At 42.2% G+C, this 16,690-nt stretch overlaps 1 pseudogene; it reads right to left on the bottom strand.

The window, feature by feature from the left end:
• Positions 1-2,647: 2,647 nt before the first annotated feature.
• Positions 2,648-16,690, bottom strand: part of LOC136833076 (protein BCCIP homolog) — an 81,270-nt pseudogene continuing 67,227 nt past the window's right edge.

Below are 16,690 nucleotides of genomic sequence, written 5' to 3' on the forward strand. Positions count from 1 at the left end.
TGGGTCCCCTGCACTGGTGCATACAGCTCAAGGGTAAATTGCAGTTTAGCTGCAGCCGACGGGCAAAATGTTTCCCTAAACTCACGTAAAGCAAGCAAAACAACACTGAAAAACGTCAACCGTCACAGGCTACCTCATCTGCACACTAACCGTTGCTTGCAATCAGGGCGAAGAAATGTAAATGGTAAACATAGCCGTCATCTTGGGTTACGTAACCACTAGGGAGCCATATGTTCAGCAGGGGGAAGGTGAGGTACTGCACAAAAGGTACGAGTTGGTAAGGTGACGTAGGCCTGTTATGTAGAAACATGGCGGTAAATAAGTTGCCCAAAAAATAATAACACTCCCACATGAAAAGCACTAAAACTCAATAACACCAAAACACAGGTGACCTAACTAACTAATAATAAAGAAGGATTGTTGTTCCGACAAATATACAAACCCTCGGTCCTTTACATTGGGAGATTACTTTCAGGCGTAGGCTGAAACGGCCGTTGAACTTCAAACAAGGTGGTTAGGCTTAACTCTGTCCGGGAGGCGGGAGTACATTGCCGGATGTAAACATTCAATTTGCTTTCAGCCGTTATAGCGCTTTGTTCTTTCGCTCTCTCTGCCTGACAGCATTTTTTCTTTTTTGGTGGGAAAATTCTTGTTTTTTTCTTCAATTATGGAAAAGCCATCTAAACCCTCCTATCCCCAGCGTGTGTGTCCCGGGGTAGGGGGTAAAAAGTGTAATTCATTTAGATCTAGAGTCGATGTGGACCCGCACGCACTCTGTACATCTTGCAGGGGGCGTGTGTTCACGCGACGATACTTGTATTGAGTGTTGATTGTGGTCCTCCGAGCAATGGGGCAAGTTCGAGGGGAGGCGACGTTACCGTCGTAAGCCTACCAAGGAGTCGTCTGAGGGAAATATGCGAATGTGTCGGGTTCGTTTCTCCCTCCCGTGAACTTCCTTCTCGCTCCCTCTCCCTTGGGTGAGGACTCTCCTCCCCTTCCTCTTACGTTTCATCGTTTGTGGAAGGCGCGGGGAGAAGTTGGACCGACATCTTCTCTGAAGTCTCTTCCAGTTCCGGAGGGAGTTTTTCCTCCCGGAGGGTGGAAGCTTTTTCTAACCAACTCTTGCTTCAGGTCCCGGACTGGATAGCCAGGCGATAGAATCCCAGCTCTTCCTGGCTGCACCTGGGCCTACCTGGCTCGGCTCTGGAGAGATTGGCTCCCCTGCCCCACTCAGTCACGACCCACAGGGCAGTGACAGCCACCCGACAACCGTCACCTACTCGAGGTTCGTCCAGATGCCGATTTCAGTGGCCGCATCTGGACACCCAAGTGTTGGCGTCATCCGCGGGCCAGCACGCTGTTCCACTGCCGCCTGGCTTCTGGCTCCTTTCACGCGTGCTGGCCCCCCCACATGGTGAGCGTCATCATTTCCATATGTGACTGTTGCTGCCCCTGTTGCTGACCATGACCTGTCTTCGGATGCAGTTCCTCGTCTGACTCTCCAGCCCGGCCTTCGTCTGCTTCCATCCCCATCTCGCGACCTTGGCGCGGCCGACTTGAATCTTCACGGGAGGCGGTGCCTGCATCCTGGCCCCGCCCACTTTGGTTCCTGGCTGGCGCTTGGCTCTCCACCCAGGCAAATGCTGGCCCGAGCTCCGCTGTTGCTGCCCTGATGTGCCTTTTGCTGCAGCCCCTCCTGCTGTTCCTGAGTCGGCGGCCTCGCTTTCCTGGCTTGGGGATTTGACTGCTTTCCTGAAGCAGATGGTGAAGAAAAAGAAGAAGAAGAGGCTAGGAAGGTGTCGTTTCATCTTCATCTTCATCTTCATCGTCGTTTTCGTCTGCTGCTTCTTCTCTTCTCCTTCCGAGGCTGGCCGAAGAAGAAGTCTGCCTCTCCCCTAAGAAACCTCGTACTGAGATCTGAGGGTCTGCCTCCTTCCACAGGGAAGGCAGTGGGATCTCTCTTCCCAGCTCTTCCGATCCTCGGATCAGGAACGCTGCCCGGCCCCCGGGCCAGAGGCACCGGAGCCAAGGGCGTGCAGACCAAGGTCGGCACTCCCCTGCTAACGCCTAAGAAACCTCCTGCTTCTAAGGCCAGCGAGTCCGCGTTGGACTTTCGTTCACGAGTTGCTCCAATACCCTGGGTCCCCAAGGAGACTTCGGGCCCCAGTCTGATACGGTGGACACCCTGTCACGCGCCAGGGCGTGGGACGAAAGAGCCGGGGCATGCAGGTGCTCCGCCTCTTCCTGCTGGCACTCCTTCAGTGCCAAGTCAGGTTCCCGACAGTGCTTCAGCCCCAAACGCATGGAGAGGCAGGAAGAGTCCCTGCTCCCAGTCTTCCTGGGAGGCCTGAGAGGCTCCGGCCTCAAAGAAGTCTGGGGCGCGTCCAGAGGACAGCGCAAGCTCGCGCCAGCCAGCCGCGCGTTCGACTCCTCCCAGTCCTCGGCCATGCCCGCGCGGCCAGCCTGGCTCGGGGGAGACGAATGCGCGGCTCGACTCTCGCGAGCCGCTCTGCTCTCCTCGGGAGATCGTTTCACCTGGGCTGAAGCGGCCCTCAATTCGGGGTCGGCCATCACCCTCGCATGCACCTGGCCTCGGTCCTTGGCTCGACCAGTCCCATGCCCGCGTAGTTCAGGAAGGTCCTCTGTCCAAGACAAGCAATATGCAGTAAGATACTCTCTCATGAATGCTGGGCATCCAGGCAGCAGTAGTACTTCTCATCTCCTAATCTGATATAAAGTCATTAGTGTATACTGTACAGCCACTATGCTCTGGGGTCTTTTTTTTCATACCTTCCTGTATCTACACTGTCTTTTCTTTTTTATACCCTGCTGTATCTACACTGTCTTTTTATGCATCCACCATGTCTTCAAAACACCCATCTGTCTCCAGCTACAGGTAAAAGGAAGAAGGCAATTAATCTTGCAAGGAAATTCAGAGTAATCATCAAGCATAAAGGCACAATGCCAGTACAGTAATGGCCATCGCAAGGAACTTTGACTTTTGCAATCAACTATCTAGACTATCTTAAATCAGTGATGCTGTGAAAACACTGGCATCAATAAAATCCACTGAGCCAGTTAATGAGATGGAGATATTACCTGTTACATAGCTAGAAGACCAGCTATACCTTTGCCTAATAATGATCAAGGTTATGTTAATGATGGGTACCTATAAAGCCTTCTACTTTTCACTTTCAGTATACTATACAATAAATTGCAAGATACTGAACACTTCATCATAACACCAAGTTCGATGTTAATGATTCTGCCCAACTGTAAACTAATGTAGGTTGTTTAAGGTAAGCTAGGCTAGGTCATGATATTCATTAGGTGTGTTAAAAAGCATTTTCAACTTGATATTCTAACTTTCCAATAGGTTTTTCTTAAGTTTCAAATGTCAATGCTTATATGCTATCATAATTACATGAATACTTGTCTTCTAACCATTGACTAAAATACAAGATTTGATGTCCAGAGACATAAATTTAAGAGAAAATTAAGCTAAATGTGACATCTGTGATGAGCTCAGTGTGTTACGAAGCAGAAAGTCCATGTTTGCTCCTTTTTCTATTTGTTACTCCCTTTAATTAAGCTTATGAATAAAACAGAAATTATTACTCCGAGGAGCAAGGCTAAAAGTAACACATACTGCCAGGATTAACACTGGATCACTAGTGTTGGTTTATTGAGGAAATAATCAAAATAGCCAAACAGAACACTATCTACAGAAATCATAGGGACTAGATTATGTAAGTTACGTAACAAAGGGCTCATACCTTCAAGAATGCTGGTGAAATACTTTTCATAATGATATTACAGTATATGAGTTCCCTAGTAATTATTGTTAACACCCCACCAATGACAACATAACCTACTTTCAAATCACAGGAATGCTTTGTACAACCATTTTCCCATATAAGGCAAATTTGCTAATTGTAATTTTTTTGCCTCTAAATCTCATACATAAAAACTCCAAATTAATAAGACATAACTTACTTCAGCTATGACTTCTTCCTCTGGATTGCTCCAGATCTCAGTTTCAACAGTTTTATTTTCTTCTTCTTTTTCTTCTCATGTTTAAAACACTTTGCAAATAAGAATGAGGTATGCAAAGTCATAGGGCATCTTCTTAGTTTTGGCTTCTTCAAGCTCCTTCCTGTAAGTATAATTGATAAAAAGACTAAGTCACAAACATTAAAAATTATGATATACACACAAAATAATTAATAAATTATTCTCTCACTTCTACAGCTAACACCAAAGCTGTATTGTGTTTAATATATGCTTTTAATAATCCATTTGGTAAAATTTCTAGTACAGTGAAGTAACTCGATAGGTTCAACGTGCAGGATTATCATACCACAGCCCCTGGTTTTCTGATCACTACTGGAACAGGTAATACTAAGGCTAATCTTTCATTAAAATCACTAACTACTTCTATGATATCCCTGTCTACTACAGAATCCTAGCATGTTTACATATTTTTGTTTAGTACAACCTATATAGTTTAATGTCTATGGACATGAATCATGGTACGAAGAGTAAAACCAAGACTAATTACGTAAATTTCAGAAAGAAGCTTTAAGGAGAATATTATGGATCAGACAGCAGGATAGAGTGAGAAATGATACCACTAGGAAAATTACAAATGTTCCTCATATTGATGAAATAATACTGAAGGGGAGGTAGAGATGGCTTGTGTCTTTTGCATCACCCGATAGAATAGTAAGTGATGGTGTAAACTAGACTCCTCTGGGCACCAAAAGGAGTAGGAAAACTTAGTCCTACTTGGATGAAAATTATGAGATTTTAGACTGAAGATGAGTGAAAGTGAAATTACAAAACATGAATAGCACAATTTCACTATGGCTTTTGAGTTGCATTGCGTTGGAGGTGATTATCATTACCGAAACAGACGTACCATTACAGTAATCTTTCATAAAGCATGATGTACAAGACCACTCTGATCCCAATTACTGTACTCTAATATTAAGGAGACTGCAGCCGTAATCATGATGAGAGCAGTAACAAACAACTTATCTATTACTTTATCCAACCTATGTCACAAGCATCAAACATCACTGATGAGAAAATCATTTGTTATAAGTAATAATTCTTATCAAACAATTTGATTTTTTAAATATAAACATTTACATTACCACTCCCTTGGATTCTTCATGAATTCTATAAACTCCATTACTGAATCTAATATTAATAAGTCATCAACTATCTGACAGAAGCTTGCATGTGCTCCCACAAACTCTAAGTCTAGATACGATCCTTACTTTCTCTTGCAGTCTTGATTACAATGTGAAAAATGAGCTGGGTTGAAAACAGAAACATACTTGTTAACCTTTAAACGCCAAGCCTCTATTTACAAAAGTGTCTGCCGTATGCCGGCTGGGTTTGGGAGTTAGCGCCAAAGTGGAAAGAAAGTTTTTTCAAAAAATCACAGCATGCTTAGTTTTTAAGATTAAGAGTTCATTTTGGCTCTTTTTTCTCATTGCCTGAAGTTTAGTATGCAACCATCAGAAATGAAAAATATCATTATCATATATAAATACTGAAATATATGACAGTGTGAAAAAAAAATTTCATATATAATTGTATACAAATCGCGGCGTGAACAAAACAGTTAAAGCTAATGAGTTTTTTTTTGTTGTATAGTACACTAAATTGCAATGATTTTGGTATATAACAAATTGTAAAACAATCAAAGCAACACAGAGAAAATATTATCACAAAATGATGCATGAATTCGTTAAGCAGACGTAAAAAAAGTTTTTTTCAAAAATTCACCATAAATCAAAATATTGTGCTAGAGACTTCTCGTTTGTTGCAAAATGAAGGTAAATTATTGAATATTACTAGACTGTAAGAGATTTAGCTTACAATTGCATTTTTTTACCATTTCGGTTGAGTCAAAGTTGACTGAAGGTTGAAATTTTGGCACTTGTCGTGATTTATATGAAAATATTTCAAAACTGATAAAAGCTACAACCATGAGTTATTTTTTGTTGTATTCTACATGATATTGAGCACATTTTCATGTATAACACTTTCTGCAACGCCTGGTAGAAAATGGTGCAAAAATTATGACAAGGTGACTAAAGAAATTCTGAGATTTTCAGCAGAGTTAGCGTGCGCGGAGGTAAGGAAAAAGTTTTTTTCAAAAATTCACCATAAATCGAAATGTTGTGCTAGAGACTTCCCGTTTGTTGCAAAATGAAGGTAAATGATAAAATGTTACTAGAATGTAAGAGTTTTAGCTCACAATTCCATTTTTCGACCATTTCAGTCGAGCCAAAGTTGACCGAAGGTTGAAATTTTGGCACTTACCGTGATTTATATGAAAATATTTCAAAACTGATAAAAGCTACAACCATGAGTTATTTTTGTTGTATTCTCCATGAAATTGCACACATTTTCATGTATAACACTTTATGTAATGCCTAACAGAAAACAGTGTGAAAATTACAACAAGGTGACTACAGAAATTCTGAGATTTTCAGCAGAGTTAGCGCACGTGGAGGGAAGGAAAAAGTTTTTTTCAAAAATTCACCATAAATCGAAATATTGTGCTAGAGACTTCCCGTTTGTTGCAAAATGAAGGTAAATGATTGAATGTTACTAGAATGTAAGAGATTTAGCTTAGAATTGCATTTTTTTACCATTTCGGTCGAGTCAAAGTTGACTGTAGGTTTAAATTTTGGCACTTATCATGATTTATATGAAAATATTTCAAAACTGATAAAAGCTACAACCATGAGTTATTTTTTGTGGTAATACACATGAAATTGCACACATTTTCATGTATAACACTTTATGTAATGCCTAATAGAAAACAGTGTGAAAATTACAACAAGGTGACTAAAGAAATTCTGAGATTTTCAGCAGAGTTAGCGTGTGCGGAGGGAAGGAAAAAGTTTTTTTCAAAAATTCACCATAAATCAAAATATTGTGCTAGAGACTTCCTGTTCGTTGCAAAATGAAGGTAAATGATTGAATATCACTAGAATGTTAGATTTTTGCTTACCAAAAAATACCCATATATATATATATATATATATATATACATATATATGAATATAAGAAGGCCCATAAAACACTTTGAACGTTGAAACCATATATTTCGGGCACTTGCTTCTGTGCCCCTGTTCACTGGTAGAATATGGACAGATGAGATGTTACAAGGGTATATATACAAAACATAAAGGTGTGGCTTTAAGTCTCCGATGGTATGAGAGTGACCGTTTCCTAAGAAGGAGGAGAATGACCAATTCCCTAGTGGTTTTTGGCCTCATTAGCTCCCGTTTGGCGACGGATCTGGAGGTCGCGTTTCTTGGGTCATCTTCTTCAGGAGGGGTCTGAGGATTAGGGCGTCGATGTCGTCCGATTTCCAATGTCCTCCTGACAGGTTCATATTGTTGGTTTGATTGATGATAGCAGATTCCAGCATCTTTCTTTTGTAAGGACAGCTACTTTTGCAAACCAACTCCGTCCCACTTCAGTTTATGACATGTCCTGTATTTCTGATATGTAGGAAAATCCCCGAACTCTCCGAGCGTAACGTACTGATCTTTTGTGCTCTTGTTATTCTTTGTTTTATGGGCCTTCTTATATTCATATTACATTGTAGTATTATAGAAAAGACATTCATATATATATATATATATATATATATATATATATATATATATATATATATATATATATATATATATATATATATATATATATATATATATATATATATATATATATATATATATATATATTACAGTCCCCGATCCTGCAAAGTGCTACCTTGCAGGTAGCAGTGTGTGATCCCCTGCCTGCAGCCGACACACAGGGTCCACTACCAGACGGGACATTGGAATGTGAGGGAAGGCGGCAGCAGGAACAGGGACAGCAGGGGCGGCGGCATCAGCAGGGGCGGCATCATCAAGGGCGGCGTCGGCAGGAGCAGGACGACCGAGGTTGGCCCTCCTAGCGACATCTGCCCTATCCTCTCGGGCAGATCTGGAGCTCGGGAAAGGGGGCGGTATTGAAAGGCCACTCCTCAGGATTAAAGTTTATGAGGGCATTCCCGCCACCTCAAGAAACTGGATGTGGGACAACCTCCGGGTGTCTGAGTTGTACCCACAGTAGAGGATGTAGGCATTCTGGAGGGCCAACTGAAGGAGGTATTTGAGGAGCTTGTGTGTCCACCTCCTGGTTCTCCTGGCGAAGGATAATACTGGATGAGTTAATCAAAGAGATCAACTCCTCCCATGTGCCTACTGTAGTGCCCAATGACAGTAGGCCGTTGGACACTTAAACTCTTCATACATAACTCGGCCCTGCTGACATGTCTTCTTCCGCTGAACGACCTCTTCTTGGATGGGCTCATGACTGAGTCGTAATCATGGGCATGAGTCGGACCCCTTCCAACAGATGACGAAGACATCTCCCTTCTGCCGCCACTCTGTCTCCTCTTGCCAGATGTTGCAGCTGGCTAGCAAACCTCTTGAGGACATTTGGGGCCCCACACACCAACCGAAGGGTACCACTGACATGCACACCTGCTTCATACAGTTCCTGGGCCAGGGCTACCGAGTTATAATAATTATCCATAAATAGGTGGTATCCCTGGTTACGGAAACGATCCACAAGACCGAAGACAGTGTCACGCAGTGTGGAGAAGACCCCGGAATACACACAGAAGTCCACAACGTATCCAGTGTTGGATTCCGTAATAAAAATAACTTCACACCATATTTCTTTGGCTTCTTGGGGTTGTACACTTTTATGCTCAGACGCCCTTTTGTATGGCATCATCCCCTCATCCAAAGAAAGGTTCTTGGAAGAAAACCACGAAAACTGGCACCATTCACGAATGTAGTCCAACACTGGGCGGACAAAGATGAGGCGATCTGGGTTATTCCGGGTATGGCCCTTTGGTTGAAGGCGTTGAAATACCTGTCCAACACCAGGAAACCATCATGGGGCATAATGCCGGGCACATTGGGTATACTTAAAAAAAAATTCCACCTCCAATATTGCCTGACGTCGGCAGCAGGCATCATTCCAAAGAAAATGTGGAGCCCCAAAAAATGTGACCTTAAACGCAGACTGGACATATTTTACATTGACAAAAATTGTCTGTCGGGTGCCAAGTGGACGTAAAATACGTCGACTACAAAAATTTTTTTAAATATTCCCGGAAAAATAGTTATAGGCCTAGTTTGCGAAAGATTTTAAATCACGCGCCTTGAGGGATGCTGGGAGTTCACGGATCAAGCTGTTGTTTTGTTTACAAGCATGAATCAGCTGCACATGCGCAAATTTCTTTCTTCTCGCACTACAAAGCATCAGCGACGCATCGTCGGAGAGCGATTTCTCGACGCATTTGTGTTTTGCAGAACTTATGTGAGTGTTAGCGTATTTGTGACGCAATAGGACGTTTGCAGAGATGTCCCAACGTCGTCAGGACCGTGAAAGGCGCGTATTGCCTGTCGGTAGTGAGCGTGTGAGGTGAGTTTTAGATTTGGATGCTGGAGAGGGACCAAGCACCCAAGGTGACCCAGCTTTTCAACGCCGTGTTGTACGGCCACATGTGGCCGAAAGGGACCAAGGACCACATCCTGTGCCTTTTACGACCCCTAGGAAGCATCGGGGTGTCCTGAGGGGCATTCGTAAGCATTTGGGAGGCCTCCAACAAAAGGACATTGATGAGTACTTGTTGGAGCTCGATCGAGAGCAGGTGGAAAGTCCTCATTTTGATGGCAGTTGGTCATCTAGTGATGAGGACATCATGCCCGATGTCAATGATGACGAGTATTTGCCCCCAATGTCCATACAAGAGCCACAGCATGAAAGTGAACTGGAGTTCAGTGGTTTCAGTGCTTATGAGGGAGAGTCTCAGGAGGAGGAGGAGGAGGCACCAATTGTGGCTGGTGGGGACGAGACAGAAAGTGATGGTGAAAGTGAGAGAGATGGGTCAGTGGGGAGGGGGGGAGTGTGAAGTTGTGCCCGCGCACGTGTGCGTGTGCGCGCATGGACCCGGTCCCGTAGAAGGTCGCAACGTCACGGCAGCTTAGGTGAAGGCCGTTCATCCGAAAGTGATGAGGGGTGGTTGGAGGACCCCACCCCACCTAACATGCACCCATTCACGGCAGCACCTGGACTGACCGTCCCTGTGCCTCTCACTGCACTGGGGTAGAAAACTAGGCTAAGGGAAGCTTGTTTCTAGGCTCTAGAGGCCGCTTTCCTTTGTCTACCCCTCTCTTACTTGTCTAGTTGAGATAACATACCTTCTACTTTTGATAATCATTACATTTAGCACAAGCTTTCTCCCTACTATATTTCTGACCACTACAGTTACTGCAAATTGTATGAGAATCATACTAAGATTTGATTAATCTGGTCTTGCAACTTTCACTATAATAGCAGAACTAGGTGAACTTGAATCAGACATAATAATAACCAGGAACTAGAAAAAATTATCCTGAAAGCTATTTAAGCTTGAAGGCTACTCAAATAAGCGATAATATTTCACCGAAATCCAGCCAACAACCGAAAAATCAGTAAACAAAAGCTGCAGCAAAACCCTGATGTTACTCTACAGCCGACACAAAGAGTATGAGGTTTTCTGTTAAGTCGTTTCCAATAATCCCGTTAGTGGGCGGGGCTTGTCACCTACACTAAATTATCAAAGTGCTATCACGATTTTTTAAATAAAGGCTGTGCGAGTTAGAAACTATAGTTACATAATTACTTGGTAAATTACTTATATGAAGCTTTCATGTAACAGAAATGAAACACAATAAGACACAGCTTTGGAGTAATGGAGAAAGCTCTGGAGTAATAGAGAGAGAGAGAGAGAGAGAGAGAGAGAGAGAGAGAGAGAGAGAGAGAGAGAGAGAGAGAGAGAGAGAGAGAGAGAGAGAGAGACTTCAAGGACACTGATACATTGTATCTGAATGCTAAGTCAGAACAAGTTTGTCTTTAACTTGAATAGTATGACATCTGGCTATTTTCATATTCTGGTATTCAAAATAACTTGGCCAACAAAATCATCATAATAATGCCTTAATCAGTATAGAATATCTGTTCAATAATGTCACAGTGAATGTAAACCCCAAGCCATATTGCAATGAAGTTCATTTCTGGATTAATTACTACTAACAGTAATGTTAACATGTGAGTATACCATTCATTCATTCAATAGCTTTCTGTTACCGAATCAAACAGTCGGATGGGGAATTAGTGAAATGGCTCAGCTATCTGTAATTTGGATTTTTCTTGTGAAAACATGACACTTGATGGACGCATAACAAATACTAGTGCATTTTGCAGGTTATTTTCTTTTTACCTTGCTCTCTAAGCAATTTGGCATATTAAGAAAGTGCAGTAAAACAAATGTGGTCAAGATTTAAGGATAGTTTTTTGAAAGTTAAGTACAAAGTCCAGCTGAATTCTGCTATGCAGTAATGAGGTTATTGTTCATTCTTTTTTCAACTTACATAATCACACTTAAATAATGCTCCTTATAATAATAGCAAGAAGGGATTGTGTAGAGCAAAGTCTCTTTTTAAAGTTTGTTTTTTCTTTGAGGCATACAAGTGAATCTTCTCAATATTATATTAGTGTTTGCAGTAATTTTCTGCTACAATATGACATTTGTAAAGTAAGGAATGTAATGGAATATAAAATTTAGGTCAAAGGCCTAGCACTGGGACCTATGCGGCCATTCAGCACTCAAAAGGAAATCGAGAGTAAAAATATCTTAAAGGTGCACTAAGAAATAACTGTTAGGAGAGGATGGAAAGTAAGAAGGAAGAAATAGAATATGAATAGCAATACAGTAAAAAGAATGAAAAGGGTTGCAGCTAGGGGCAGAAGAGATGCTGCAAAGAACCTTAAATAATGCATACAATGCACCACATAAGACGTACTGATGGCACTAATCCCCCTTGGGAAATTATGAAATGAATATATAGAAAATTTATTTCGTTTCTTTAAAACTGAAATAGATTTAGTCATTTACTTTGACAGAAAGTGGTGATATAACAAGAACTAAAACTCATGAATGGAAGGAGAAAACAGAAGGTATGCAAAGATGCAACATCATTAACTGTATTATATAATAATTATTTCAAGTATTTTTGGACCTACCTACATGTCAAATACCTAAAACTAAATCTGGCTTGTGTTTAGTGTTTTTTTACGTGGAAAGTGAAAACTGGAGCAAAGTAAGTTACACACCGAACAGCAAAGTGTGAATTGACCAAAGAGTGCAAATGAAAGACTATGAACAAAAGCAAACTGTAAATAACCTTTAGTATTATCCAAAGTATGCCACACAAGAAATACAGTAAATCCCCCATATTCGCGGTCTCACGATTCATGGACTCACCTATTCACGGATTTCTCTGTGGAACATATATACACATTATTTGCGGAAAATTCGCCCATTCGCAGTATTTTTCACTAAGAAATATTCACTAATTACTGTATTTTCACATCATTTTCATGACTAAATGCATTTTTTGTGATCAAACTATTAAAATACTCAGGTATAAGCATTTTTGGAGATTTTTTTGTGTTTGAACTATCAAAATAGGCAGTTCTAAGTGTTTTTAAGTATTCGTGGATTTTAGCTATTTGCGGGAGGGGAGGTACACATCCCCCCCGAATACGGGGGGTTTACTGTACTACAAGTGGAGCCCTACGGGAACATAATTCAGCAAATATTAAAAGAATATTGTAAAAATAACTGGACACCTGATCGAAAATGACATTATTTTTCGAAAATGACGTTATTTTTCGAAAATGACATTTTTATAATAAAATAAAGTTTTATATTTACTTACCCAGTAATTACATAGCTATTAGTTTCTTTTAACCAGCAGCTTAAAATTTTTATATTGTTTTGGTTATGGCGATGTGCCCCGCCCACTTTCGGGAGGAAGAAGAGGTACAACATAGCAAACCTAGCTTCAGTTTGTTTATGCCCTTTGTCCAAGTGAGGGGAGGCGGGCGGGCTCCGTTCATGTAATTACTGGGTAAGTATACATAAAACTTTATTTTATTATAAAATGTCATTTTTATATAAGTAACTTACCCAGTAATTACATACCTGATTCCCACATTGAATGGAGGTGGAAAGGCTGGACATATCTACCCCAAAACATTATTAATAATGATGAGTTTGAGAATAGAAATTTCCTAACACTGAACCAAAGTTGTTGAACCTTACCTGATAAGAGAGCTGCTACATGTAGATACTCCCTCTGGCTGGCGCTCATCTTATTAAGTAGAGGCGAGGCAGTAAAGCCTTGAGGGCCTACTACTAAAGTGGGTGTTCTGTAGCGCTGGACTAATTTCCAAGGGCTAACAAAGAAAACAAGATGCCCTGCCCAGGGTGCAGTACCACACAAAATAACCAGAGCAAATAGTCACCATAATCACCAAAAAACAAAATTAAAATCACCAATACCCAACCATTAAAACCAAAGGACTGGAGGGTACTCCAAGTACATAGTACTCCCAGGCTCCCCAAAAAAAACTCAACACACTAAGCAAGGCGAAGAGATTAAAGAAAGGACATTGCTTTCTACATCTTCTCTCCCAACACCATGCCAGCTGCATAAAACAGACCCAAGGTACTGCACTGATCGTAAGTAGTTTCGATATCCCTTAAGTAATGAGATACAAACACTGACTTGCACTTCCAAAACATCGATTGCACAATCGATGTGAGGGATAAATTGCACTTAAATGTCAAAGACGTGGCAACTGCTCTTATCTCATGGGCTTTTACCTTGCATGAGCAAAAGAGTCTTCGCTCACCATGGAATGTGCTTCTGAAATCAAGTCCCTGAGAAATAGTCTTCGTTCTGTAAAGATAAAACTTACGGGGCCTTACTGGACAGAGAGCTCTTCTTCTTCAGACAGGCCTACTATCTCAGACAAGCTCTTGATCGTAAAAGAACAAGGCCATGGATTCGATGGCGATTCATTCTCGGCCAAAAAATCTAGGGAAAAGGAGCAAACTGCATTCCCCTGAGAAAATCCGGCATTTTTTTCCCAAAGCATGGATTTCGCTGGATCTTTTGGCAGTGGCCAAGGCGACCAGAAAAAGCTTTTCTGGTAAGATCCCTTAAAGAGATAGACTGCATGGGCTCAAAACGTGAACTGGTCAGCCACTTAAGTACTACATCTAGATTCCAGGACAGCAAGGGTTTTTCTTTAAGCTTTGCAGCATCAAAGGACTTAATAAGGTCGGACAAATCCTGGTTAGACTATAAGTCCATTCCTCTATGGCAGAAAACCAAGCTAAGCATTGCTTTGTAACTAATGGTAGAGATGGAAAGTCCTTTAGTGGTGCGTAAGAACAGAAGAAAGTTCACTATTTCTATTACAGAGGTATTAGAAGAGGACAAGTTATTTCGTCTGCACCAAGACCTGAAGATACACCACTTAGCCTGGTATTCTTTATCGGATGACTGTCTTCTGCACTTCACAATAGCGTCTGCAGCCGCTCTTGAAGAGCCCTTCTTCGGAGCAATCACTTAACAGTTTGAATCCTGTTAGGGCCAAAGAAGACAGGTTTTGGTGGAACCGTTTGAAGTGAGGTTGCTTGAGAAGTTGTTGCTTCTGTGGGCAGAAGTCTCGGGAAGTCCGCAAGAAGTTCCAGCAGATCTGGGAACCACTCCTTTGTTGGCCAGAAGGGGCTATCAAAATCATGGACAGGTTTTGATGACCCCGGAATTTGTTGATGACTTGTCTCACTAAACTGAATGGGGGAAAGGCATACAGATCTTTGCCTGACCAGTCCTGCAACATTGCATCAGTCGCCCATACTAAGGGATCTGGTAACGGTGAGCAGAAGAGAAGTAGTCTGTGATTCCTGGAGGACGCAAACAAATCTATCATGGGTTTCCTCCAGAGCTTCCACAGATCCAGACAAACCAACGGGTCTAATGTCCATTCCGTGGGAAGAATCTGTTTCTGACAGCTCAAATCATCTGCCACAACATTGAGTTTCCCCAGGATACACTGCGTTGTCAATTGTATGTTCTTCTGGTGTAACCAGAGAAGAAGACTCCTTGCCGCTTCATACAGGAAAAAAAGAGTGAGTTTCTTGATGGAAGCCAGTGCCGTTGTGCTGCCTGAATGCACTGCTACTGTCTTCCCGCGAACTTCTGAAGCGAAGCACTGTAGGCCCAGAAATATCGCCTGTAACTCCTTTACATTGACGTGACAGTTTTGCTGTTCTTGAGACCAGGTAGCCTACCTGACACTTCTTTTAACCCTAAAAGGACTCTCCAACCTAGGTTCGACGCATCTGAAAAGGACTCTAGGCTGGGGTTCAGAGGGAGAAGAGGTTTCCCTTCTAATAGCCTCTTCCTGGAACTCCACCAAAGAAGATCCTCCTTGATTTCTAAATTTATCGAGAACACACGAGCCCGGAAACTTTTTCCTGTTCCAGCTGGATCTGAGGAAAAATTGCAGAGGTCTCAGGTGTAGTCTTCCCAGAGTGATGAATTGTTCCATGGACGAGAGGGTACCTAGAAGGCTCAACCATTGATTGGAGGAGCAAGAATCTAGTTCCAGAAATTCTTTTATTGTCTGAAGACACTTGTCTATTCTCTTTGGGACTGGGAAAACCCAAAAATCCCGAGAGCTGACCATCACTCATAAATAAGGAATCTCCTGAGAAGGAGTCAGGAGAGACTTGTTCCAATTGATGAGGACATCCAATTCTTGGGCCAAGAGAAGAGTTGTGCCAATGTCCTACATACACTGAGCTTCCGAGTGGGAACGTAGTAAACAATCGTTGAGGTATAGAGAGATCTTTATCCCCACAAATGAAGCCATTTCGCCAGGGGAGCCAATACCCTGGTAAACACTTGAGGAGCCATCAAGAGACTGAAGCACAGAGCCCAAAATTGGAACACCTTGCCCTGAAACACAAACCTGAGGTAATTTCTCTAAGTCGGATGAAGTGGAATATGAAAGTAAGCGCCCTGCATGTCAATGGATGCCATCCATTGTCCCTGGTGAATGGATGCAAAGACAGTTTGGTTTGTTTCCATCTTGAAGGTTGTCTTTCTGACAAAGACATTTAGTGCACTTACGTCCAAAACGGGTCTCAGCCCCCAATGACTTGGGTACTATGAAGAGATGGTTGTAGAATCCTGGAGAATGAATGTCCACTACTACCTCTACGGTCTATGTCTGAACAAGAGACTCAACCTCTAGCAAGAGAGCAGCAAATCTCTGAGCCTGGAGAGTAAGCCGTCAATTTGACAAGCTTGTGGACTATGTTCAAAAAGGGGATAGTGTAGCCCTCCTTCAGGACAGACACTATCAAGGATTCCACTCCTTTTTGTTCCCACCATTCCCAAAAGAGGAGGAGCCACACTCCTACCTGAGCACAGAGGAATATATCTTCATTTCTAAGTGGAAAACTTGGAGGAAGACTTCTCGATGGAACGCTGTGGGAAACAGGTATATGCTCATTCTAGTATATGTTCTAGAACGGGAGCTCTGAAAGGAAGCAGGCTGTAGCCGAGACGAAGATCTGGGAGGAAGAGTTGAAGAATCCTTGGGGCATCTCACAGACTGGGAGAGCAGGTCCTGAGTGTTCTTTTTCTGCAGGTCAGAGGCAATGTCTAGTACTGTAGCCTGAAGAAAAAGA

Source organism: Macrobrachium rosenbergii, chromosome 51 (genome assembly GCF_040412425.1).
Source record: "Macrobrachium rosenbergii isolate ZJJX-2024 chromosome 51, ASM4041242v1, whole genome shotgun sequence".
Taxonomy (NCBI): Eukaryota; Metazoa; Arthropoda; class Malacostraca; order Decapoda; family Palaemonidae; genus Macrobrachium; species Macrobrachium rosenbergii.